This window comes from Monodelphis domestica, chromosome 4, assembly GCF_027887165.1.
Source record: "Monodelphis domestica isolate mMonDom1 chromosome 4, mMonDom1.pri, whole genome shotgun sequence".
NCBI classification, from domain to species: domain Eukaryota; kingdom Metazoa; phylum Chordata; class Mammalia; order Didelphimorphia; family Didelphidae; genus Monodelphis; species Monodelphis domestica.
In genome coordinates this window covers 29343203-29369716 of record NC_077230.1, presented here as the reverse complement: position 1 = coordinate 29369716, position 26514 = coordinate 29343203, and the positions used below count along the sequence as shown (strand labels likewise).

The 26514-nt window shown below is 33.7% G+C and overlaps 1 long non-coding RNA gene across 2 annotated transcripts in view; it reads left to right on the top strand.

Annotated features, from left to right (window-relative positions):
- Window positions 1–6674, top strand: part of LOC103105659 (uncharacterized) — a 272991-nt gene extending 266317 nt beyond the window's left edge. For both annotated transcript variants that reach the window (XR_467006.3, XR_008918328.1), the window contains exon 5: window positions 6314–6674. This is a non-coding gene — a long non-coding RNA (uncharacterized LOC103105659). The remainder of the gene's footprint in view (window positions 1–6313) is intronic.
- Window positions 6675–26514: the final 19840 nt, after the last annotated feature.

Sequence of the window (26514 nt, the reverse complement as noted above, 5' to 3'; positions counted from 1 at the left end):
ATGAAAGCAAGAACAGACACAATTTTTCTGTTGTAAAACAATATAGAGCTATAATACATAATAATAATGGCTGATTATTATATTTTAACATTAGTAGACCAATTTATATTTAGCATCTCATCTAGGGTTCTAAGTAACTTGCAAAATTTGTCTAATAGTATCATTAAGCCATTTTACAGATATGGAATATATGAAGTTAAGTGAATTACCCATCATTATGTAACCAATGAAATGAACCCATATTTTGACTTCAAATTGAACAGTTTTCACTGTGTCGTGGCTCTAGTAGGTATTGAAAAGTCCTAACAACTAATGGGAGAGGAGCAAAGAAAGGAATTCATTCTTATAGATATCTTACTAAGCTGGATTGGGAGCTGGGTTATATTCATATACTGTATTCTAATGTAAATTGATGATCAAGGTTGGTATGTTATATTAGAAAAATCCCCAAATGATTTGATTTGAAGCATAAAAGATGGACACCCAATCCAAATTATTTCCCTCTTATTGATATTCTACTTTCAGCAATTATTCCTTCTTTTAATCGCCAAGTTTCTTGAAATACCTGCCCCTTTAAAAATCCTGATTATCCTGGAAGCAGTAACAGAACAAGACTCTAATATGTAGTTTGAATGAAATTATTACTTTTAGTTTAAGGGTCTTCCTTTTGAAAAGGAAGCACTTGCTAGGAAGGAGAGAGATGAAAATAAGTAATGGTAAGGGCCTGATTCACAATGTTGTTTAGGGATTAGCTCCTGCTTTTAGACACTTTTCATATTTGGGCCAAACTGAAAAAAATGTTAATGTTTGACAAATCTTTGAATATATTGTGTACAATGTTATTAAAACATGTTGAGGAAAAAAAGTATATGATTTGGTACTGACATGTATATACTATTATATATGTTAACACTTCAAATAATGCAAAATTTATTAATGAGTTTTGGAAAGCAATTCTTTATCATGGAAGTATGTTTCTTTTTAAATAATGTTTTTCTGTTTTCTTTTTTTTAATAGAGAAATTATTTTAAGAATGATGTGTTATGGATGCCCTCTGGTGGCAATTTTCAGCCATGAATAGTCTCTCTATAAAGTGGCTGCTCTGGAATATTCTTAATTACAGAATATCATTTTCTTTTAAGGTCAAAATATAGGAAAGTGCTTTGGGTTCATTATTTAATTTGTAAAATAAGAGCAAAAAGTATTCCTAATAAAGATTTTTTTTTCTGGAAATGGAGACCACCATTCTTTTCTTTTAATGCCAGAGTGTTTATCTGTTATGAACTGGAAATACTTTCATTTTCTTCCTATAATGAGCACACTAACCCTTGATCCACAGTTGATCTAATTTTGAAATTTCTACCAATTACTGCCTAACATTCTGCACTATATCATGTATTAATCATTAAAGTACAGCCTAAAGTGAGGAGGAGGGAATCTCTCTCATATTGCTCTTTTTTTCCAATTTATATCTGGGTATTAGTTAAGAAGTAACATTTCTAAGTGTGTAAATTTCAAATATATGTACTTTTATTATGTATCCTTATGATTGCCTGTATGGTTTATTTGTAAAGATAACATTCCAATTCTTAAAGAGATATCTGGAAAAGAAATCAATTTTCTAATCCCCAAGGCTAGAAACTTTTAGCCCTTGATTTTGTTTTGAAATTTTCTTTGAAGAATTAAGTTTTAAATAACAAAGGAGGGATATGAAGCTAGTGTCTACTATGTATTGTAATCATTTCATGTCAAATCTTCTTCCTGCCTTTGTCATCAATATGATGCAAAATCTGACTGAATTTCTCTAAACTATGCATTTAGCTCTTAAACACAGTAACTAATTGTTACTGTAAAAGTTTAGTATATAGAAAATTAGTCTTTGAAATGGTAGCCTGTAATTTTGACAAAACTGTAATACAAGTCAACCCAAATAAAAACATCTACAGGCATTTCAAATATTAGAAACTGACATTAAAAGAAAAATACTTCCTAAAATAATTGCCAGAGCAGGACATTTAATTCCCAGCAAACATGTCAAAATAAATCTACCTTCTATTAAAATAAATAAACAGGAGAAAATGCTATTGTTTTGTACTTACTGGAACCTGACCCTGGAATTAACTTATTCTTTCTTTATCTCTCCAAATCTCTATTTTTCTTCAAAATTTAGCTGATATTCTTGATCTTCTGGCTTTTTTTTCCCTCCCACTACCATTCCCCACAAAATCCTGTTGTATTTTATTTGTTTATTTTTTGTATCTAAAATATACTTGTGTATATCTCCTCCTTGAATGATCCTTTATGATAAAGATGTTCTTTTTTCCATTAAAGTCTCTGATATAACGCAATGTTTGGCATATAGTAGTCAGTTAAACAATGACTGATAACATATTGATGATGGTAGACTGAGAAGTGAAGTAGGATCAACTCTACTCTCATTACTTTAAATGAATGAGAGAATAACTGAACAAGACTGTGATGGACATTATATGCCAATAGAGGGATTTGTTTTGACCTGGAATTGTTTGAGTGGACCACTATAATTTATGGAGTAAGATATTAATATATATCACTTATATTTCCAAAAGAATAATATAAATAATAAAAAATAGATAGCATATATCTAATGCTTTCAGATTTGGAAAATGTTTTACATATCTTATTTTCCTACCAATTCTAAGAGACATTGCTTTTATAGTCTCCATTTTACATATGAGGAAATAAAGTTCCAGAATGGTGGTCTATAGGAAAATATTGGAATTTATATTTTGTATTTTTCCCTTCAAGTCTCATGAATAATGGCCATTTTCTAGTATAGATATTTAATATATCAGGGTTATACTTTAGGAAAATCACTTTTGTATCTTAGTGGAAGATGGATGGGATAGGGAGATACCTACAATTGAGGAAATTAATTAGACTATTTCAATAGAGGTAAATGAAAAATTAGGAGAGCTTTGTTATGCTTATTTTGTTTCATTTTATTTATTTATTTTTATAACCCTTACCTTCTCTCTTAAAATCAATACTGTATTGGTTCTAAGGCAGAAGAGTGGTATGGGCTAGGCAATAGGGTCAAATGACTTGCCTAGGGTCACACAGCTAGGAAGTGTCTGAGGCCAAATTTGAACCCAGGACCTCACATCTCTGGGACTGGCTCTCAATCTACTGAGCAACCCAGCTGCCCCCTACTGCTTATTTAAAGAATGATAGGTTTATAAGGATCCATGGCCATTGTTACAAATATTGATCATATCCTAGGGTATGAGGAAATAACAAATACAAAATAATAAATATATCATTTGTAGATCAAAGCACAATATAATAGTAATGAATAAAGAAACTGTGATCAAATGTAAATGCCTAAATGCATGGCAAGGGAGTCATCTACAACAATTATTTAGGTGCTGCTTACTAAATCCCTGGCATTATGCTAAATTCTAGAAATACAAAAAAAAAAAAGTAAAACATAATCCTTATTCTCAATGATTTCAACATAATCATGCTAAATAAGGATTGATGAATCCAGAAAAACGTCTCTGGGATGAATTGGGTTTGGAATTTAGGCTTGAATTAAAAAAATATATATGTAAAAAAAGTGAAAATGATGAATTAAAAGCAGGGTTGATGAATCAACGAACTCCAGGCATGGCAGAAAACCATTTAAAGACTTGAAAATATTGTTAAGGGAGGAGTAACAAGAAGACAAGAGTAGCTGTAATTTGTGGAGTGGAGTAAAGTGAAAGAGGTCTGGAAAAGAAAGAAAGGGTCATAAAAGGGGACTATGATCTCTATAAGATTTTCAACTGAATTCTGGATTTTTCTCAGGAGTAGTTGAAACTCCTTTAGTTCATTAAACATCATTTCTTTACCTTTTATATTAATACTCTGTTATGCTGGATAAGTTATTCTCAGTTGTAAGCCTGATGCATTCTTTTTAATATTGCAGTTGCAAAGTCTTATATTCTGACTGTAGCTCCACAGTACTTAAATTGATTTTTCTCTTGTTATTTGCAGTATTTTCTCTTTAACATGGGAGATATGGAACTTACCAATGATATTCCTGTTCATTTTGGGGTTTCTTTGAGGTGATGATCAGTGGGTTGTTTCAATTTCTATTTTACCCTGTGATCCTAGAAATTCTAGACAGCTTTCCTTAATGATTTTTTTTTTTTTTTGGAATATGGTGTTTAAACTTTATTTTGGACCAAAATATCCTGGAAGTTCAACTATATATTCTCTCTCCTTGAATTATTCTTTAGGTAATATTTCCCATTTTCTTCTAATATTTCATTCTTTTAATTTTGCCTGTCCACACAGGACAAAATTATTGGTATTATCATACTACACCAATAATCAATAAGGGTTAGGAAACATTATAATAGTAGCCCACTCTGTAGCTACTCATAGGGGCCTCCATCTGGGGATTCCAGTGGTATCCTCCACTATGTAAGCCCCTCTGCTCATTAGCAAGGTGAGTTTGCCAATCCTGCCCATAGGGGTTGTCTTGTTGATTCTATATTGTTTGCTCTGATTGTGATTGTGGGAATGAGGCTGGAAATCAGCAGCCTTCCTCCCTACAGGCAGCCTAACTTCCTGTGCTATTCACTCCTGACTCATATTTGTTTTGGCCACATTTAGTATTGATTGATTCTGTAGAGTTATATTTGGTGGTTTGTGAAGGGTGTTTGTAGGGTGAGGAAGTTTCCCAACCTACTCCACCAGCTTCCCACCCAAGGTGCTTTCCTGAAAGGAAATGCCAAGAATTCAAACTCGACTGCAGAGAGCACACCTCCAATGTGCTGATCACATAGCCCAAACGCCAAGAGCATATTTACCAAAGATACTGTTTTATGTAGAACTTGCATGAGCTTGCACAGAGGTCAAAAGAAGCAGAACGAGGACACTCAAAATTTTTCTCTGTAAAATGTTGCTATCAGTTGTGAGACATGGGAGAAACCGGCATAGAACTGCCCAACATAATGTACCTATAACAAAGAAAGTTCTTTATCCTATGAGCAAAGCAGAATTGAAAAGCTCAAAAGAAATGTGAGATAAATTGCTCTAGAGAAAACCCCATCCCTAATGTTCTAATGGATTACTTGTGCCTGAATTTCTGACCTTTTAATGGAGCCATCAGCCACAGTAGAGCATACTGTATCCTGACTGCAGCATCATGAGAGATGCAGGTATATATATATATATATATACACACACACACACACACATGCACACATATACATATCTGTATGCATATATGTATACATAAGCACCCCCATATATATATTTTTATATATGCTTCAGGCAGACAGAGTACCATACTAGATAGAGAATCCAGAAGACTCTTCTTCTTGAATTAAAATCTGTTCTTAGACATATACAAGCTATACCACCCTTGACAAGTCACTTAACCCTGTGTGCCTCATTTTTCTCACCTGTAAAATGAGTTATAGAAGACATGTGAATTTTAGATTTTACTCCACCCTGCTTAGTCTTAGAATTCTAGCAGCCAGGAATGTATACACCCCAACTTAAGGATTAAGTGTTGAGCAGGATGGCCTATGACCAACATGTGCTAGCAAGTGACTAATAAAAAACAACTGACAGACCCCCTGGGCTGTCCTAAGCCAAGTTTAAGCTAACATTGGTACCTGTGAGACACAGGAAGTGATGTAAAGAACTGTCTATATATTTCACATCACTTCCTCTCTCCAGGCTCTCTTGCTTTCTCAGAGGTTTGGAACTCCTGGTGGTGGTTTGGCGTGTGCATCTTACCAGTAAGGTGGCTGGGAAAAGTTCTGTATTGTGGGTTAGGTGAGGCATCTTCCCTGAGCAACCTTGGTGAGTTGACTGATTCCTCTTTGCCTCCTTTCCTTGACCTCCAACTCCTATCTGGCTTGCCAGAACAGTCCAATTCATTTTCCTGTCTCTCTTCTTCTTAATTTCTTCCTACTAATGTAATTAAACCACCATAAAAATCCCAAACTGACAAGTATTTCATTGGGATTGAATTTTAATCTCTGGCGACTACTAAAATGATATATTCAGTCAACAACCCTAATTTTTATCCTTACAGACAATAGGAAACCACACCAATATCTTTGCCAAGAAAATACCAAATATGGTTACCTAGAGACAGATATGACTGAAATGAGTAAATAGCAACAAAAACTTGCATAGGCTTGCAAATGAGGCAGTTAAATGGCTGGCCATGAAGTCAGAAAGACCTGAATTCAAATATGGCCTCAGATACCTACTAGTTGTTTTACTCTGGGAAAAATCATTTAACTTCTTTTTGCTTTATCCATTGAAGGAGGAAGTGGTTAAACTATTCCAGGATCGTTGCCAAGAAAACTTCATGCACTATGCTATGATCCTCTTGGGATGAAGAATTGGACACAACTGAATGACTGAACAACAACAACAACAACATTTGAATACCACAGCCATGACCAAAAGTGATAAAAAATGCAAATTCTAACAAAGTTTTTGCTTTTTTGTTGCAACATAGACCCCTTGAACATCCTGATGAAATCAATGACCATATCAAAATGGTATTTTAAACATATAAAATAAAATGCATATGATTACAAAATAAATAAATTATACTAAACAGAACTATCAAAAGATAAACAAAGCAAAGACCCTGGGTTAATAATTAATAATAATCAATTAAAGTATTATCATATTTATAATTATATAATAATATATAATATAATAATAAAATATATAATATATAATAAATATATTATTTATAATAGTTTTACTACAAATGGTAACAGACAATAAATGTTTATTAAGCACACCTTTTGGAAGTTGACTACATGTTTACAGTGGAAGCTCCTTAAGGAATTCTCAAATCAGAGGTTCTTTGAAGAGGATTCATGAACTTGTGATTGGATTATGCATATAGATGCAGAAGAGACTTAAGAAACTATCTAGTTTTGTTATTATTTTAAAGATACAAACTTTATCTCTTATTTGGATTAAATTATTTGAATAAGGTTACATAGGTAATAACATCAAAGAGAGAATTTGAACTTCTGAGTATAGAATCATCGCTCTATTGTATGCACTGACTTCCTAATATTGTAAACATGTCCCTATTTATTAGAATTAAAAAAGGCTCACAAATCTATAACTACCAGCATCAAAGTAATCAGATCTTACAGTGTGATGGCTAGTGTCAGAAGAAGGTAATGAGTATCCAAGCAAGCACTGAACAGAACAGATAATTGACCTGACCTCTATTCAGTAACATTTATCTGGCAGTTGAGTTGTATTGCTTTTTTTCCCTACAAGTGTCTTTGGGGTTGGATAAATCTTTAAAGTGCATATTTAAAGGAGATTATCTCCATACGCATTTCCCTTGGAAGAACTCCAAACCAGTTTCCAACAGTGTGGCAAAGACATTACTAACAAAATGTGTCTATTTCTTCTCTGTGAGGCAGAATGAAATGAATCTTTAATAGAGATAAATATATGATTGTGTCACTGTTATTGAATCTGTCTCCTTGAAAGGAATATACATATTGATGTTCCAAAGACAAGAACATTTGTTTTCTGCCTTTGGTAACACTGATCAATAGAAAAAGGGGGATTAAAAGAATACTAGGGTTTCACCATCTATTTTCTTCCTTTCCATACTAAGGAAAAGAACAACATAAATTGAACCAATTGAGACTGAGTGTGGTACAGTTTTGTGTATGTTATGTGAGGGTGGTGTTGTAATATAGTATAAGGTATTTTTTAAAAATCTATTGTATGTTGTTATTGGAATGCATTTGAAAAGAACTAAGAATTTGATAGATAGTAGTATAATAGTCCTATAAATAGGGAAACGGAATCATAAAGTACGAACACCTATTTCAAACACAACTAAGAAATGCAATAAATGGCTATAAGCTCAAAAAGAGCCTTTAGGAGAGCTTTTTAAAATGACCTAAAAACAAAACACAAATGAGAGAATTTGAGGAAAAATTAGGAAAAAAATGAGTAATGCAAGAACATCAAGAAAATTATGAAAGAAAGGTCACCCATATAGGAAAAAATCTAGAAACTTGCAGAACAAAATATTTTATTAAGAACTAGAATAGAACAAGGGAAAGTTAATGATTTAATGAAATAAAAAGAAAATGAGAGGAAAATCAAAAGAATGAAATAATGGAAAAGAATATGAAATATCTTTTAACACAAAAACAACTGACATGGAAAATAGTTCAAGGAGAGACAATATAATATATTAGGACTTCTGGAAAGTCATGGTAAAAAAAAAAAAAGAGGTTAGACACCATACTCCAAAAATTCATCAATGAAAACAGCCCAGAATTTATAGGATTAGAGGGTAAAATCAAAATGAAAATCCACTGATAATCACCTCAAGGAAAACCAAAGATGAAGATGCATAGGAATATAATTGATAAATTCCATACCTCCCAGATTAAGGAGAAAACAATTTTAATATTATGAATCTCCAGTCATAATAATGCAATTCTTAGCAGTTACAACATTAAAAAGACAGACCATGGAACACAGTATTTTGTAGAACAAAAGGCCTATGCTTCCAATCAAGAAATAAAATATTTAGCAAAGATGTGCATTATTATAAAAGATAAAAAAGGATATTTTATTAATATTCAATATGTCAAATCTTTTTATAGAAACAGAACTCAATAGAAAATTTGATGTATAAGAAAAAAGTAATGAAAAGCAATGAATGATAAAGGACTAATCATAAGCAACCATAAAGTTTAGATGCTTTGATTCTTGAATCAAGGAAGGGATACTGAAAAGGGAGTACAACAATCACAATTAGAAGGACAAAAATCTTATTAACATACAGAGAAATAGGAGGGAAGGAGGATGGGATCAATGAAGAACTGGGAATTGCCTTGGGGGGCTGAAGGAATAAGAGAAGGAAGGAGAGGTTAAGAGAAAGGAGGATAAGGGATTAAGAAAAAGGAGGGAATGGAAGGATACCTTAGGGGGGCATACATATCAACAGGTAGTAGAGTAAGGTGAAGAGATAAGGGAAGGGTTCCTAGGATAAACAAGAGACAGACTTTTTACAATTGAAATCATAGCAAGGAGGAGATTTTAAAATGAGGTATGCCATTGTAAAATGGTATATATTAGGCAAAAAGAGACTGAGAAAACAGTGGAAAGAGGTAAGTACTTGTACCTTCAAAATGAGTTTTGTTTTATTTTTAATAGAGGAGGTCTTCTCAAAATTGATTAGATTTTAAAAGATTTATAGAGACATTAAAAAATCACACAAGACTATGAGGCCTGGGTAAATTAATCCACAACCTTGAACAAAATGACTACATTGAAAAGATCACAAAGGCACCAAAATATTGAAGTAAAAAACTTATAGAAGAATATAAAGAAAAAAAAAGTGCTTCAGAACATTACATGAATTTTCTTTGGAAGAATTCTACTATTTACAGTTTCCATAAGAGGAGGCTGTGGCTTGATAATACCTTATCTTTCTTCTTTTTAGGAATGTTTGTATATATACTTTATGCAACTACATATAACAAAATGTTTCATGTTCTTTTCTTTTTGTATCAAATCCCAATGTATTTGAAATATTTTTAAAAATCAGAAAATATACTGCACTTTTCCTAATTCTTCAGTTGTTTCATTCCAAATTTTAAATGAAAAATTTTGTTTGTGCAAAATTATTCAAATTTATGAAGTCAAAACTGTGAATTTTATTTCCTGTGATCCCCTAAATACCTTTTATTGGTCAAGAATTCTTCCAGGAAGCAATTTGCTTCCTTGTTCCTCCATTTTGAATATTATGCTATCTTCTCTTGTCAGGTATTAATTTTAAGATGATTGTTATATATACTGTGTGGTGCTAGTCTAATCCTCGTTTCTCTTAGACTTTGTTATAGTTTTGCCAAGAGTTTTTATTGAAGAAGGAACTCTTATCAGAGTGTTAAAAATAATTGTGGTTGGACTCTGAATATATTATTTAGGTGGTTTTATTTGGTGGTCACCAGGGATTTAATTTCTAAATGCCAAGATGAATTACTAAAGTAAATGGAATTATAGTAGTTTATTTACAATATTTACAATAGAAGGAAGATATTCAGGAATGAGAGAGAGAGAAAGAGAGAAAACTCTGGTTTCTTCTGATACCAGTTAGAATTTCTAAGCCCCAGCCAGGGGAAGAGAGTCTCAAGAATTTGGGCCTTTCCTGGAGGCTTCACGCCTCCAGAAAGACAGGGTCACTAAGTCAGCTTTTCACTCACCAAAGGTGACAGTCTTAAAGAAGTCTGGGTATCTGCCTTCCGGTTGCTCCTCCAAAAGAGTGCCAGAATCTCCAAACAAATGTCTATCTTCCCTTCAACTCCAAGTGACTGATACTTCTCTCCAAGGCCAGGACTGTCCTCTTCAGTCCTTTTTTTCCCCTCTACTTAAAGACCTTTTTCTCTTGTGTCATCCTGTCTAAATTTTCACATCTACCAATCACAGCAGATGCTTTTCTCCAGGACTGCCCATTCTTTATTTCTTACCTTCTTTGGGTAGATTTTCTCCAGGACTGACCCTTCTTTAGTTCTCATCTTCTTAAGTTAGATTTTATCTTTTTGGGTTACTTAAATCCTCTTTTGTTAAGTTTACCTTTTGTAGTTACTTAACACCTTGTTGTAGTTAAAATCTAAAAATAGATTGTAGCTTACAATTCTAGCTTCACTATAAAGGAAGAGCTAAGTACCTTCATTGTTGCAATCAGTAGATTACAATTTTATCTTCACAATAAAGAAAAAGCTAAGTATCTTCATTGTTATAATCAGAAGATAGCTAGATCCAACCTTCACACCAGTGATTTCAGTCATTCAACTTTCAAACAATATATTTCAATATTTAATTGTTGCAAGATCTTATATATCTAAAAATTTCTATTAAAAATGTAGTACCACATAATTTTGATGATTATTTCTTTGTAAAATAGTTTGAGGTTTGGTACTGTAACCCTATTATTCATACTTTTTAAAAACTTCTTTTGAGATTGTGAACCATTTAACCATTCAAAAATATTTTTTATAAAATGTTATAAAGTAACACTTTGGGGGTGTCAGAGAATTAATTTAGGCAGTATTTCCATCAGAGTAAAAGATTGAACATATTATATCTCTCCAATTTTTGGTTAATTTTATTTTTATAGAATGCTTAGTCATTGTAAATTATATGATTTTTCTGTGTCAGAACAATATATCTTAAATGTTTTAGAGTAATTTGTAAAGACCCCTTTTTTCCTTCTGATTTTGTTGGTGATATTAGGAAAATGTTGATGAATATTTTGGGGTCTATTTTAAAACATTCAATTTTGATAAAGTTACTGATATTTTTAGTTAATTTTAGCTGAACCTTGATGATTATTTAAGGAAACAACCATTTAAATTTCAAAAAAAAATCTATATTTATGTATGTTTCATATTTTATTACAGTTTTCCCTTAATTATTTTTTCTTATCTTATTATAAGTATCTTGTTAGGTATTTCTAGAAGACTGTGTCAACTAATTCCAGTGATAATTAATATTTTTTACTCCTAAACTTAATGGAACAGCCCTTCATATGTCTCTATAGCATAAAATCCTAGCTTAGGTTGTTTATCATATTTTAAAAGATTCATATTATTTCTGTGCTTTTAATATTTTAAAATAAAGAGATGGTGTCACTTGCCAAAAATTTTCTCTGAATCTGTCTATAGAATCACTTGGTTATAGCTGAGAAAAGCAGAAGAAGGAAAATTTGAACATTTGAGAAGAAAAGAGGTTTGGAAGTTTTTTAAGGAATATGATAGAGTATCATAGGGATAAATGAGTTGCCTTGCTGCAGCAAGGGCTCTGCTGAAATTGTATAACAGAAATTTATATTATACACTGTTAGTATGTTATTTTATTTCCTCTAGCTCCATTTGGCAGCATGATGAGGAATAGATGATGGAAATAATATAAAGTTGTAATTTAGCTAGGAAAAGAATGGCCATAAAATCATGGGGCAAAGGAGTCAAGAGTAGAAAACTGCAAAGTGTTGAGTTTGCTAAATATGGAGCTAAAATAGAAATGGTAGGAAAGTGAATATGGCAGAATAGTAATAGCCTAAGAAAGTATAGAAGGATAGAAGAATCAGAGGTCCTTATGTGGGTGAAGAATAGATTTTATGTGGTGAAACAGAAAGAATTGGAAGGAGAAGGAGGTTCATGTCAATAAATAACTGAGTTTTTTTCTTTATAATTGTATGAACAAGTTTGTGATCATGCCAATGTGTAGCTAATCTCTAATGAAGTTGAAGGTCCTTGGATATAAAGAGGTTGAGTAATAGGGTAATTAACAATTTGAGATTATTAAGAAAGATTTTGAAATATTGCATAAGGGCAGAAAGTGGAGACAAAAGGAAAATGGTGAACTAAGTGTCCAAATTGCTGAGGAATGAAGGAGGAGGATTTGGTTAAGGGTTAGCATGAAATAACTACAATAAGATGATTGGCATGTAAATTTTAATACAGTGAAATTTAAAAGATATATTATTGGACAGTGGCAATAAAGGTAAAAACCAAAAATGACAATAGGGGAAAGGAGTACTCAAACTCCCCACACACACACACACATTCCAGGATATGTATCTTGGGAGTTTATATGAAAGTCTAGCCAGTACAGAAGAGGATTACCAGAGAGGCTTTATCTTCTGTGACACCATAATTCTTCTGTCTAGCTAAAAAAAAAAAAAATTAACTATTGTGCCATAAGAAATGAGGAACAAGATGCTCTCTCTCTCTTTCTCTCTCTCTCTCTCTCTCTCTCTCTCTCTCTCTCTCTCTCTCTCTCTCTCTCTCTCTCTCTCTCTCTCTTTCTCTCTCTCTCTCTCTCTCTCTCACACACACACACACACACACACACATCACCTGTAAAGACATATGAAGTGATGCAAAATGAACAAAAACAGGAGAACATAACAAAAAAGCATGATCACCTGTGAATAACAACTTCTATTTATCAGTGATACATGGAAGCATCTAAGACTAGATCAAAGTCTACTGCCATAGAAGCAAATGATGGAGTCTGGGTTGAGACTGAAGCATATCTCACTTCGTTTCCTTCATGAGTTTTTTTTTCTAATATATGTGTTGTATGTCTTCTTTTGCAACATTATGAACATGGAAATTAAAAAAAAAGCAATCCTTATTTATCAGGAATTGTTAAAAGTACTGGGGAAATTACTCTCTTCAAGCAACTTACATTGTAATACAGAAGGTAACTTGTAAAATAACTATTTAGATACAATTTGTATAAAAGTAGGCAGAAAACTCTCAAGAGAAAACAAAGCTTAGGATGTTGAAAACAATTTGTACCTTTTCTTCCCATATGAACACTTAAATTTGAGAGATTGGTGGCCATTTTGATTATTCAATAATATTATATAAAATTATGTAAAACTTAGAGTTGTTTAACAGGAGCACTATCATTTAGCAATTGACATACCCTCATTAGAATTATATAATCCTTGAAAACAAGCACTGGCTTTTTTTGTCTGTTTTTTTTTTTTTTTTTGGTGTCGCCAACACTTTGCACAGTACCTGAATTCAATAAATGCTTATCAACTGACTGACTGGTTATTTAACTGTTATTACATACTATCATGCCAAGGGATTAGTTCAATAATTGTCTAGAAATTAAGTTTTTCTACTGCTTATATGGGGTGAGTTAGATTTCAATCCCCAAATTTTATAAAATATTTTCACCATGGACATTTTTGGACTTTAGTTATCAGGCTAGATGTCTAAGTGAAAGAAAGAGATGCTTATAGTAGAAAGCTATCTTCCACTGTGTAAACAGATTCCCCTGGTAGAGAGAGTATTATGAAAGGATTTGGGAATTCACATTGATCCATGAGGAATTTTTCCCTAATTTTTTAGCTTTCTTGAGAACAACTTTAAAAAGTTGTTTAAAAAGCCTTCACAACTAACAAGATTTGGGAAATGACTTTTATAGTGACAGAAGAGAGATTAGCAGTTCCTTTTTATCAGTCAAATATATATATATAATAGCCACACTGGGCAGAAGGAAGGAGGATTTAATTCGGAGTAATTATGAAAAATGATGAGTGCCTAGGTTTAAAAACTGAAACATTAGTGATAGCTGCATTATGCGATCATGTCTAATAGCTTCTCTTAAGCAGTAAATGTGAGAATTTTAGATAATGCACTGGGGTCCTTCATGGAACTACCCAGTCCTTATTCATTGGCCTTTTACTATAACAACATATTAGGGAGGGTTATTAGAGGAAGCTACTTTAGCAGTAGCTGCCTGATCAAGGTATACACTGAGAATCAATTTGATCTGCAGTCCTCTACTCCATTATTACAATTTTCATGCAAACATTATCACGAGGAAAGCTAAGCACCAGCTAATGGTCTGTTGTTGAGTAATGGGACATCTTGGAAGAGGGAAAAATTTAGGATAGTCAGGGGATCAAGTTAACTTACACTTTATTTCTCTAAGAGGTATTTTGTCCTATCAAATCAGTATTCTATGGGTGGTATGAGAGGTGGAAAATATGTCAGATATTAAACCCAGTCAATGATCAGAGTTCAGCTTAAGTGGGAACCATGATCTAAAGAGATATTAGATTGTCATTAGGAAAGTAAATGGTTTTCTATTAAATGAACAATAGGCAGGCCAGGTACATTTTATTCTATAACCATAAAACCAAAATAGAGAAAATGTTAATGTTACTTGAGGAAAATTCATTATAGGCAGATAGAAATTTAATGTAAAAATGATCTATTGTGATAGAGCTTCAGAGTATAAAGTTATGTAAGTATTTCACAAAACTTCATTTACATGATCTGTAGTTGGAGGCAGTGAAAAGCTACAAGATTTGAACTCAGGAAGGGAAGTTCTCTTCCCTACTTTAGACCTGGCATTATGCCCATTTCACCAACTAGCTGCCCTTAAATTCTCCTCAATTCCAGTCACTCTCCTTTGTATAATTTTCTTGTTATGGTCAAGGGAACCAACACCTTCCTCAGAACATAGACTCACAACATAAGTACTATCATTGACTCCTCACTCTCTCTCTCACCTCCCTCTCTAAATAGTCACCTACTGATTTTCCTACCTTTTGTTTGAAAGGATGACTAGGGTTGATGGTCCTATTGAGATAATATAACATGAATTTTGAATGGAGCCATTCAGCACAGTTTTGTGATTTGCTTTAGTTTCTTTAGGTCTCATAAAAATAGGAGAAAAAGCAATAGGTATAATAGGTATAATTCAAGGCTGAAATGTGGAAGAGAAAGGTCTTTAAAATGATAAGGGAATGAGGAATTGAGAGAAGAGGAAAATGTAGAGTTGAATTGGCTCACAAAAGGATCAAATTGTGAAAGAAGATAATGTAGCCATTACAAGGTTGTGGCTTAGGAAAGAACTTAAAGATTGAGGGTTTAGAGGTCAGTGAGTAACATAACTAGGAACTGAAAGTTTGTGGGAGAGGTAGAATGACAATAAATCATAATCGGATAAAGATTTTTTTTAAATTTATGAAGAGTAAAATCTTGTGAGTGATGGCAGGATCAAGGGTTGGGTCATCTCTGTGAAGCTGAACTATTGTAGAATATTAAATTAGCAAAAATGAGTAAATTAACCAAAAGGACAGTTAAAGTCTTTGAAAGATTATCAATATCTATGTAGAAATTTCTTACAGGATGTCTCTGCTGGAGTCTGAGGAAAAAAGGTGAGGAGGACTATGAAGTACTTAACTATTATCAGTAATGTAAGGATCCAAGTCAACTCCAATGGGCTCATGGTGAAAAAGACTATCCACTAAAGAACTAATGGAGAATAAATGCAGATTGAAACATGCCATTCTTCACTTTATTGTCTCCATTAATTTTTCCTCTGGTCTAAGTGATATGTATCATCTTTTACAACATGATGAACATGGTAATTTGTATTACATGATAACACATGTACAACTTATATTACCTGCTTTCTTAGGGAGAAGAGAGGAAAGAGAGAGGGAGAGGGAGAGGGAAAAGGAGAGAGAGAGAAAAAGAGAAAGAGAGAGAATGTATCACAGAATGTCAGAAAAATTATTATTGAAAATGTGTATCTACAAGTAATCTGAAAAAATGAATTTAAAATAAATTGGATAGGAGAGGAAGACTATGAGCTAACTCCTCTACTTATTAAGGAGAAGAGTATGTTCTGCTATATAAAAGAGAGCAGAATTTAGTTGCATGATCAGTATTCATTAAAGGAACATCAAAAAAAGAGAGGTCACTGAATGAGTGATAGAGAAAGAATCTGGATGCTCTTATGGGTAGCACTAGGGTTATCAATCAGTGAAGTTAGCGGTATGAGTAAAACTGAAACTAATGCTACCAAAAAAGCTAATAAAAAATGTTATCAGGAGGAAGGAATGGAAGAGAAAAAAAAGTTTAAGCTAAAAGCCAGCTTGTTACTTATGGAGCAGGCATTCTATAAGGTACCATAGAAGGTATGTTTAGCTTTGGTGTAGGATATTGATTGGGAGTGGGAGTAGAGTTGAGAGGAATGGGAAAAAGGACTGAGAAGTATTGTATAAAAAATAGGATTTTACAATGGCAGCCATGGGTTAAGAACAATTGATATGGGTTGGTTATGACAAGGTAAGAGAATATCACACTTAGCTGAAAGATATCATTGTCTACAGGGCTTTGGTCTTGTAGTAAAATAGTCCTGGGCTATCAGGCAGTGGCGTGTTTCTAGAGAGTAAGGATGGAGGGAGGTTTCCAAGTAGAAGAAGGACATTGATGAGGAAACTAGATTGATATTGTCATGTTAGAACACCAGAAAGGATGCCAGGGGAGAATGGGAATATTCCCAAGTAGGGAACAGTCAAGGCAAGATTTGGCATGTGACTTGAAGAAGAATAAAGAATCAAAGGTAACAATGATTTTATGTACTTGTTATACTGGGGGGGAAATGATGCTGTTAACAGAAATAAGTAAGCCTGGAAGAATGGTCCTTAGTTCAAAACATAATAAATTCTGTGTGAGGTCTATTGAGTTTGAGATATCCCTAGGACATATAGTTTGAAATATTCAATAAGAATTTGGTCATGTGAGACTTCAGTTTGAGGAAGAAATGAAGTTAGATTTATTAGATGTGTGAGTCATTATCATGAATATAATTAAGCCCATGCGAGATCAGTCAGTCACTAAGAGACAGTGCAGGAAAAGAAAAAGAAAAAGTTTAGAGATGGAGTCATAGATAACACCCCAGATTAGGTACTATGAAATGGTTGTTAAACCTGCAAAACAGATGGAACATTAGTGGTTAGATGAGTACAAGAACCAGGAGAGTATTACAAAAACATAAAGGAGAACCTATTTAGTGAAATGGTGATCAGCAAATACAAATGTAACAGATATGATGAAAACTAGAAAAGACCATAAGATTTGAAAATTTGGACTTCATTGGTAATTTGGAGAGAAGGAAGTTTTGCTGAGCAAGGAAATGTCATTAAAAAGGCTTCAGTGCTAAATGAATGGAGGCAATTAATCTATGAAACTCTTAGTTTCTTAACTGAAAAAACCAGATAGATATAGGACAATAGCCTGAAGAGGTGGTATGGTATAGTGAGGTTATTTTAATAATGAGATAGACTTTTGACATTTGAAGGCAATAGAAAAGGAATCAGCACATTGGAAAAGGCTGAAAATTAAGAAAGGCAGAATGAATGATAGTGGTTGAATTTTGATGCAAAAGATACTAAATGGAATTGAATAAAAGCACGTTGATATTTTGGCTATGCCAAGGAAAAAGACCATATCATTAGAAGAAACTGGTGAAAAAAAGGACAGAATGGGTGAGTTTTGAGATGAGAAGTGATGAAAAAGAAGCCATGGCTCCAAATAATATTGAATTCCATTCTTCATCTACACTTTAATGAACAGGATCAGTCTTGAAAAAAAACAAAACATGAAATAGCTAACATCTGGCTTCCCCTTGTGAAAAGAACAATTTTAGTCCAAATTCTTTCCCTCTCACTTCCTCCTCCCCTATTCATTGAGAAGGCAAGAAAAAAGAAAATCCATTGCAAACATGGATAGTGGAGGAAATAAGGAAGAGAGGAAGGAAGGAAAGTAGGAAGGGGGGTTAGAAAGGGAAGGAGGGAGGGATGGAGGGAGGGAGAAAGAAAGAAAGGATGGAAGGAAGAAAGAAAGAAAGAAGAAAGAAAGAAAGAAAGAAAGAAAGAAAGAAAGAAAGAAAGAAAGAAAGAAAGAAAGAAAGAAAGAAAGAAAGAAAGAAAGAAAGAAAGAAAGAAAGAAAGAAAGAAAGAAAGAAAGAAAGAAAGAAAGAAAGAAAGAAGAAGGAAGGAAGGGAAGGAAGGAAGGAAGGAAGGAAGGAAGGAAGGAAGGAAGGAAGGAAGGAAGGAAGGAAGGAAGGAAGGAAGGAAGGAAGGAAGGAAGGAAGGAGGAAGGAAAGAAGGAAGGAGGAAGGAAGGAAGGAAGGAAGGAAGGGAGGGAGGGAGGGAGGGAGGGAGGAAGGAAGGAACAATGGAGAAAGGTAGGGTGGAAGGAAAATTCTCCTGCAATTTTCTTTATATAAATGCTTTTATAAACAATCGACAAATATGCAGCAGTATTTATTATATGCAAACTTTTTTTTTAAATTCTAGTTGTGTATGGACAGAACCTTGTGTTTTACATTTTTAAATGTTCATTAGGAAAATCCAAATTGAATATATGTATTGATAATTTTCAATTTAAAATAGTTAGATATATGACATGGTATATATTATGAATGAAAGAAGCCTTGCTATTTCCTTAGAGACATGTTTTAAAGTAATGTTTTGTTAAGTAATGTTCTTCTGTACATTGTCTGCATGACACATGTCTTCTGTGTATGTTTGTTTTGGTCAAACTGAAATTTGTCTCCATCAGTTCCATTTTGGCTTCCTCTTAGTCCACCTAAAGAGTGAAAGAAATTATTAACCACATGTTTTCCCTTACACTTTGAGATCTCTTTTCCACCTCCAAGATTTGGAGAATGGTTTACATAACTATTTTGTCATCTGTGGCTAACTCATTCTGACCTTTAAATCAATACCTAATTCCATAATACTATAGAAACAGTACTAATATCCTGATAACCTATTTCAGTGTAATTACTTGCATTATAGTATGTAATATCAATACACAAATGTACTTATTAATAAAACCATGACTAAATAATTTTTTCACTTGCTCAATAGATATTTAGTATTACCAAAGAAATAGGGAATAGAAACTGAGCTTGTAATTACTTCAGTATAGCAAACTCCCAGATGAAGAAACTCCTTCTACAAGTGGAGGTTAGAATCTTCTCTGCAATATATAGTCTTAAAGAACTGCCTAGAACACTGAAGGATTAAGTTATTTACTCAGGCTCACAAAGTCAGGAGGAAGCATTGCACTGAGGACATTGTGACTTCAAAACTAGCTGAATAGACACTTCAACATGCTACTTCTCTGTCTCCTACAGTAGGAATTTAGTAAATACATCCTGAATTGAATTAAATTGTGGTAAACTCCAGCTAAGCTACAAAATATTGATTACATGGTTCATGTAAATATGGAACTTTCAGGCTAGTAATGTCTATGTACCAATAACCATTATTGTTTGTCTCAGAATGTAATTCCCAGTACTCAAAGAATGAATGACTCATCACTTAATTTTCTAATGGGACTCATATAATAAAAATGTTTTCTAATTATAATTATGACCATTAAGTCTTCAGAATCCCATGGAACTAAGAAATGTCACTTAAGAGATAAAATATAGGCATAGTACCATGTTTTGTGTTACTATAATGGTATTGCTTCCTATTAAATCCTTGACTTTAACTACATAAAAAAATATATACTTGAAAAAATATGACCACCATCGATTAAAAATAAAAATGGAATTTTATAACACTTCAAGGTCATATACCAATGAATTAATTGATTATCTTGCACTGATCTATTTTAAGTGGCAATTAAATGTATTCTGAACAAAATTATGCATTCATTTTTCTTTTCATTACTTTTGGGGGGATTTTATAGCTATCACAAATCATGTTATCAATATATGCATATTAAAATCTTTAGATTATTTTAATGGCATATTATATAATTTTCACAGGGTGTCTCATGGTCCATTTGCATTTAAATAGCCTTATTCTAGGAATATAATAAGTGATTCATTAAAAATTTTGAAAGCACAGAGATTTCACCATTATAAGTAGAAGGCTTAAAACCAAAATAAATATAGTAAAGTATTTAGGCGGTAACATAAAAGGAAAATAAGGGCATTGCTTATTAAGTAACTGAAATATCTGCAATCTTATATTCTGAATAAGAATTCATCAACAGGACATCATCATGAGCATCTGAAAATGAAAATCTTGATTAATTGACTTGTTTGGGCATTTTGCAACAATATATTAATTAAGTTGGAGAAACTGATTGGTCTTGAAAACTCTTAAGTATATATAGTGAATGACTTGGTAAATTTAAGCTTCAGTAAATGATGCTTTATTCCTTCATTCGGTCATAGAACCCTGGTTCACAAATGTATCATATGATGATTATGCCAAACTAAAAAGAAGTAATATATAGGTCTTGCAATAATTTTGAGGCAGCCTTTTCTGATATACATTAATTCATAAAAGCTCACCAGCTAAGCCAGACTGAGAAAGACTGAAAAGCAAGATGGCTAACCTTTTTGGATTAACTTTTTGGGTATTGTCAAAATGTGAAGTCTGCTCACTAAATCATGAAAGATTTATTATCTGCATCAATAAAGAGAATATCATCAACAATGGAATCACGATGTCTTGTACTGAAGCTAATGTGACAATTAAAAATTTTATATACACTATGCTATGGCTCTCTCTCTGTCTTAATCTAAATCTATCTCTCTCTATAGCTATATCTGTAGTAGAGAAAGTAGTTGGGAAAGGTTTGGTTTAGAATCTTCCCTTTGATGGTTTTTGATTGTGTGACCATGGTCAAATTATTGAATCTGTCAGTACATCATTTTGTTTATCTGAAAAGTGGCCATAATAATGCAAATATCAATCTACCAATGATCTAGCAATATACCACCTGAACAGAACCCATAAGGTTTAGCAAATTCCTGCTACTTCATACTTTCTCAGTTACTATGATATTATATCCATGCCTGAAGAAAATGTAACTGTCCTTCTGCAAACTTGTCTACCCTCCTTTTCTTTCCTTTTTGTCTTTTTACACAATATCCCACTTTCCTCCCAACTTGCCTCCTGTAACTCGCTCTCTATAATCCATTTTCTGTGATTAGCTTGACACAGCTCCCCACTACTCTCAGGTAACATTGTATTCTTGGTCATTCTTTTTAATAAATACTGGTTGTTACTTTTTTCTGTGATACTCTATGTGTATGTGTGTATGTGTACACACACATACTCATGTAAAATAAAGATTTACTGAATGACATTCATTTAAGTTGAAAATATAAAAAAGTTGTTCTTAAATAATAGAGTATAAAGATGGTATGAATATCAATTTTTGATGTTATAGCCAGAGCAATTCTTATGAGAAAACTTTATCCCTAAAACCATTCATAAATGTGTAAACACTGAAAGGATTAACTATGTGAATATTCAGTTTGAAAACCAACTAATAAGCCTATAATAAGCACCAAAGGAAGAAACTTAATAATTAGAGAAAAATCAGGTAAATGTAAAATGAACAGGATGAAGTCATAACCAACAAAGAAATACAAGGAATTAGCAGACAGTGTAGTATAGTAAAAAGAAAAATAGGGTTCTAATTCCATTTCTGATATTTAATACATGTGTAACTTTGGGCAAGTCATATAACCAACCTAGGACTTCATTCTTTCATCCTTAACATTAGGCTGACCTCAAGCGATAACTCTAGATCTAAGATCCTGAGAACTATGAGACATTGTTATATGTTAGCAAACCTGATAATAGAAAAGAAATTGGAAGTATATCTACAAAAACATACAAAAAAATTAAATAATATCAAATGAAAATTTGAACAATCAAATATTAAAAAAGAAAATTGAACTAATTGTAAAGAAATTAACTCAGTAGAGTATCAAATTTTTAAATAATAATAATGATTTATGGACTTCCGGGTAAGCTTGATGGCAGTCTAGATGTGGGGCACTTCCTATCCTCAGGCCCACTGATATAGACTACCAAAAAATACCCCAAATTTTTTTTTTTATTAGAATGAAGGGACTCTACAGTAGTGTACAGCATTGAGGGTATGTGAGATTTGGGCATTTCCACACTATGGCGGGGGGGAAGTTCCCACCCAAACATGAGCTGATCTACCCTCCCCAACCCCACCTTTGGAGCCAGTCAGAGCCAGAGTGCCAGAATCAGTGAGTGAGCAAGGGGCACCTCTGGAGTGAGCAAAGGGCAGCTCTAGGTCTTGGGTGCTGACTAAGACCACCAAGGATTTACCCCTGAGAGCAATTACACCCGAAAACTCGGCACGCAGGTGGGGGAGTGTAGACCTTGGGCACTCAGAGCCATAGTGTGCCCAAATCAATAAATGAGCGAGGGGCACCTCTGGAGTGAACAAGGGGTAGCTCTAGGTCTTGGGTGCTGATTAAGACCTACCCCTGAAAGTAGTTACACCCGAAAACCTGTAGGGTGGGGGGGGAGCTCAGACTATGGCAGCTGGGAAGGGAGTGCAGTTGCAGAGATTCGAGAGCTTGCCTCAGGCAAAATCCTTGCTCCCTAACTCCATAGCCAGAGAACCTGACCAGCTCACTCAGATATCTGACCAAAAAGGGAAGGTAATGGCTAATTGCTCATAGGAGCCCCAAACTCCTTCCAAAAAAAGCAAAAAAAAAAAAAGACAGTGAACCTCGAAAATTTATATGGAGGAAAAACCCAGGCTACCAAGGATATACAGGAGGAAATTCAAACAAAAACATAAACTTCCAGAAAATTGGAAATTGCCCACAAGCTCTGGAAGAATTTAAATTGGAGTTGATCAAAAAGATGGAAGCCTTCTGGCAAAAGAAATGGGAAATGGTTCAAAAAGAGAATAAAAAAATTGTAGCTGAAAATTAAAAAATTATAGCAGAAAATCAAAAAATCATAGCAGAAAATCAAAAGGTTAAAGCAGAAAACCAGGCTTTAAGGACCAGAATTAAGCAACTGTAAACCAATGATCTTGCAAAAAAGCAATAATTAATAAAGCAAACTCAAAAAACTGACAAAATAGAAGAAAACATAAAATATCTCACTGACAAGCTGAAAGATCAGGAAAACAAAGGAAGGAGAGACAATTTGAGAATCATTCATTTACCTGAAAAGCCAGGAAAAAAACAGAAATCTTGACATCATGTTACAAGAAATCATACAAGAAAACTGCCCTGATGTTCTTGAACAAAGGGGCAACATAGACAATGAAATAGTTCATATAACACCCTCTATACTAAATCCCCAAAAGATGACTCCCAGGAATGTAATTGCCAAATTCCAGAGCTTTCAAGTTAAGGAGAAAATTCTATAAGAATCCAAATAAGACAATTCATATACCAAAGAGCACCAATCAGGATCACACAAGACCTTGCAGCTTCCACACTAAAGGACCACACGGCCTGGAACACGATATTCAGAAAGGCAAGAAAATTGAGTCTTCAACCAAGAATCACCTATCCATCAAAACTGACTATATACTTCCAGGGGAAAATATGGGAATTAATAAAAAAAGATTTCCAAGTATTTATAATGAAAAGACCAGAACTAAGTGGAAAGTTTGATATTCAAACACAAAGAGCAAGAGAAACATGAAAAGGTAAATAAGAAAAAGAGGGAAAAGGAGAAAAATATTTGGGTTTTTTTTTATTCAAACTCTCTTCTTTAAAGGCTACAATTAGATCAAATTATATATATTAATATATGGGGGAAATGTTATTCGTAACTCTCAAAAACTGTATTCATTATAATACTAATTAGAAGAATCACTCACAGTAAAGATTGGGGCATTAAGGGCTAAAAGATGATATGAAAAAAAGAGAAAGGGGGGAATCAAAGAGGGCACCAAGAGATACTTCAGGAAACAAAATAAATACAATAATCTTTTTCACACAAGATACACATGGGAAGGGGAGGGTAAGAATACTTTTATTAGAAGGAGAGGAAGAGAGTGCTAATAGAGAATACTTAAACCTTACTCTCAGAGAAATCAACTCTGAGAGGGAAGAGCTTCTAGATCCATTGGGATCTTGAATTCTATCTTATACTACAGGGTAAGGGAGAAGGTAAAACTAAGGGGGGAAAGGGGTAAGGAGTATAAAAAGAGGGAAGGAGAGGGGGGAGGGAACTTAACAGACCCTAAAAAAAAAGGAGGGAACAGAAAGGGAAGCATATCAATAGAGAGGATTAGGGGGATTGGTTAAAAGTAAACCACTGGTTCAAAAGGATATAGTAAAAGAAGAAAGGACAGAACTAGGAGAGGATATCAAAATGCTATGGAATTCATGAGTGACAATCATAACTCTGAGTGTGAATGGGATGAACTCACCCATAAAACGTAGATGAATAGGAGAGTGAATTAGAATCTAAAACCCTACTATATGTTGTCTTCAAGAAACACACGTGAAGTAGGTAGATACTCACAAGGTCAGAATTAAAGGTTGGAGCAAGACCTATTGGGCCTCAACTGATAGAAAGAAGGTAGGACTTGCAATCATGATATCTGACAAAGCAAAGGAAAAAATAGACCTGATTAAAAGGAATAGGGAAGGTAAGTACATGCTGATAAAAAGAATTATGGTATGTATATTATTTATATTATATACATTTAGCATAAGCTAAAAATAAAATGATCACTGTAAGTCACAATTCTAGGAATTCAAGGGAGAGGAGATTGGAATGGTTTATGAAGATTTCAAGGATATAGATCCAGAAATGTCATCCCTTTTGTAGCTTCAATGCATTGTTTGTTATTTTGGCTGGTTTTCATAGAAGAACATGTTTTCCCTAGTGATTAAGTCTCAACAAGTTGAGTTAACAAATCATACTAAAGATTTCTAAAGAAGTCTCTGTCACTTTAGTATTCTTTTCTTTTCCAAAGACTTACTGAAATTTGACTCTGGAAAAAAAAAAAGATTGATTTCTTTCAAGTTGTCAACTGAGATGTCAAACAAATGTCAAAATCACTCCTATACAGGCTTGGATCCTTTATATGCTTACATTTTACATCATCACATTGAAAAATTTTAAAAAGATTTCATCTTTCAATTTCTGTAAGAATAAATGCTAGAAATATGCTATGCTTACTGAACAAAAAGAGGATTGTGAATTTATAGAAGTTATTATGCAACTAAATGGGTGTATTGAATAGGACTGAGTACAAATCTTTTTTGAGGATTCATTTTTTGACTATAACCTTAATGAATATTAATGCAAATTTTTTTAATAGCAAAGGCCAGGTACTTAGTTGAAAAACTTCTACTATGTTGCCATATGCTTGAGACCATAACTATAAAATAGCTTACTGGATTTCTGTAAGTCTGATAAGGTGTGACCACATTCCTCAGCCAAAAGTTACAGAATGAACTTGATTTTGTTTAATATCACTCAAAATGAGTCATGGACTTATAATAGTCAAATTCCATGATTATTTGATGGAATCGGTAGAGGAATGAATTGAGGAAAATGGCTAATTGATGTAAGAGCCAAAACCTGAGTGGATATAGTTTAACCTCCTATGTTTTGTAAAAAATAGACTCGAATACAGGACTACAATCCCCACAAGCTTTTGCTCCACTTCCCCAGAATGCCTTGTAATCTCACCTGGGCTGAGATCGAGAAGGTATTTAAGCTGATTCAAAGGCTTTTGAGGGTCTCTTTCTGGACTTCCGGTGAGGTCTAGGCCTCTGGCCTAGACACATGTTTTTTCTTATCCTGTATTTTCTTTAATCCTTAATCTTTAATAAACCTCATAAAATATAATAATCCTTGCAGAGAGAAACTAATTTCTACCTGCCTCAGTCTCCCCATATTCCTAAAATTTAACCTTTGCAGTTTGGCAACCTAATGGGGAAAAAAAAAACACCTCTCAATCTTCTGATTTCTTTCTGATCTTTAGTTCAGCTTTTAATTTGAGCCACATCTCTCTGGCCAAGTTTTTGTTTTTTTACCCTTGCAAAACTGCTGCTCGTTCAGTTCCAGCCATTAGATAGCTCAGCTGCTTTTGCCTGCTGGTGTTCAGCCCCCGATCCAGACCTCTTGCGTTTGACGCACACCTGGCCCCTGGCTGCTAAGTTCTGCCTGCCTGCTTCTCCTGCTTCTGCTCCTGGCCTCTCACCTGGTGCCCAAGCTCCCGGCCCTGTTTGTCTGCTCTCCAGGTCTGGCCCCTGCCCTGCGCACTCCAGCGGTTTTTCTCTCGCTCACCTGGCCCACTTGGTTCAACCAAGATTGCATCTGGTGACCTGCCTGCCCAACAAACTCTA